This window comes from Daktulosphaira vitifoliae, unplaced genomic scaffold, assembly GCF_025091365.1.
Source record: "Daktulosphaira vitifoliae isolate Bord-2020 unplaced genomic scaffold, ASM2509136v1 Scaffold_1, whole genome shotgun sequence".
Taxonomy (NCBI): domain Eukaryota; kingdom Metazoa; phylum Arthropoda; class Insecta; order Hemiptera; family Phylloxeridae; genus Daktulosphaira; species Daktulosphaira vitifoliae.
The window spans coordinates 3,058,305-3,060,283 of record NW_026099572.1 but is presented as its reverse complement, the minus strand read 5'-3'; positions in this window follow the sequence as shown (position 1 = coordinate 3,060,283).

Here is a 1,979-nt window from a genome sequence, read left to right as displayed (position 1 = left end):
AATTTATATTGAAATAATGTTTGGTCAATACATCTTTTAAACCACTATTTAAGAATAAATCAACAATAAAGCAATAAGTTTATTTCAATTTTTAAAGATATTTCCGTATAAAAAACCTGAGATTATTTTTATTTAGAATTAAGACTATAGTATTAAAGTTAATAGAGATAAATTATTATATTTTAATCACAATAAATTCAAAAAAATTGTACGTATAATTTATTATCTTAAAATATATTGTAAGAGTAAGAAAATTACAATTTATTTTCCTATCGTCTATGGATATCATACTTAAATAAACTATATGATGTCATAAAAGCTTCTAGTAATATTACTATTTGTTGAAATCTTATATTTTTCTAAGATTTTTTAATGAAGTGTAATATCTAAATTCCTTTACAAAAAATATTAAATTTTAATTATTTAAAATAATAATGTTGAATATTCCATCCATACACAACCTATTCCAGTTTATGTAGCTTTCCTCTTTCCTCTTTTATTTTTTTTTTTTTGTGATTTCATAAATTTATTATAATAATAATATAGAATAATATTAAAAAGAAAAACAAATTTTGTACACAAATTATTGGTCATTAATATCATCTTCTTAGTTTCTACCCAACTATTTGGATTTGATATTAGAGGACTTTTCTCCGGGGGCGAACTGCGCGCTCAGCGCAGTCTCCGCCTGGATCCAGCAGGAGGGGAGCGGACTGAGCCTCGCCCTGGACAAGACCGAAGCGGTCCTGTTCACGGGCAGGTACAAGTTCGCTCCTCCGCGGCTCACCTTGCTGGGGGTGGACGTCCCGCTCAGGGATTCCATGACGTATCTGGGCCTGGTCTTCGACAAACGTCTGATGTTCGGGCCGCACATCACTCGTGCGGCCCAACGGGCCCAGAAAGTCATGGACAGCCTGGCGGGGCTCATGCCCAATCTGGGAGGACCGAGGGAGATGCGGCGCAGACTGCTCGTCAGCGTCGTTCACTCGGTCCTCCTGTACGGGTCCCCGGTCTGGGCGGATACCCTCGAGTATTCGCCCAGGAACCGCGAAGCCCTGCTCCGGGTGCAGAGGCGGGCGGCGATCCGGACCGTGTCGGCTTACTGAACGGTCTCCGGAGTGGCGGCGGGAATACTGTCGTCACTGCCGCCCGCCGACCTGCTAGCCGCGGAACGGGCCGCCGGACATGAGCTCCGCCGAGAGCGCGACCGACCCCTCGAACCCGAGGACCGGTTGGCGCTCCGGCGGACCACCATGCTCCGGTGGCGGGCTCGCCTCTCGGAGGAAACGAAGAGAGGCGAGTGGACCAGGTCCCTCATAGGACCCGACCGCCTGGAGAGGTGGGTGGCCCGGACACACGGTGAGATGTCTTACCGTCTCACGCAAGTGTTGTCCGGCCACGGCTGCTTCAACGAATACCTTCACGGTATTCGGAGGGCAGCCGCGCCGACGTGCGACCACTGCCAGGATCGCCCGGGAGAGGCAGACAACCCTCTTCCGGTGCGAGGCGTGGGCCCAGGAGCGGGACTCGCTGGAGTCCCGTCTGGGGTCCACGATCCGCGTCGGGTCCTTGGTGGACCTGATGTTGGGAAGCCGGGAGGCGTGGAGGCTCGTCCAGGCGTTCGCCGAATCCGTCCTGAAAAGGAAGGAGGAAGTCGAACGCCTGAGGCAGCGGCAGCCGCGCCGCCCGGTGCAGGAGGACCTAAGGCGCTGGTTTAGGCCGGCGCCTTAGGTATCCGTGTGTTTATGTTAAATGTTTGTGAGTTATTTTATGCCCCCTTCGCAAAATCCTGCCCCCACCTCCACGTGGTGCAACCCGGGCAACGGATCCCGACTTTTGGGATCCGGCTAACGGGGGAGGCCACACCACGTTGTGAATCAGCTCTTGATTAATTTCGGGCTGATTCACAACGTGGTGGTGTGAGTTTTAGAGACGGCGTGGGCCGCCCTGAGGCAATACCTAACGGTAGTTCCGGGGCG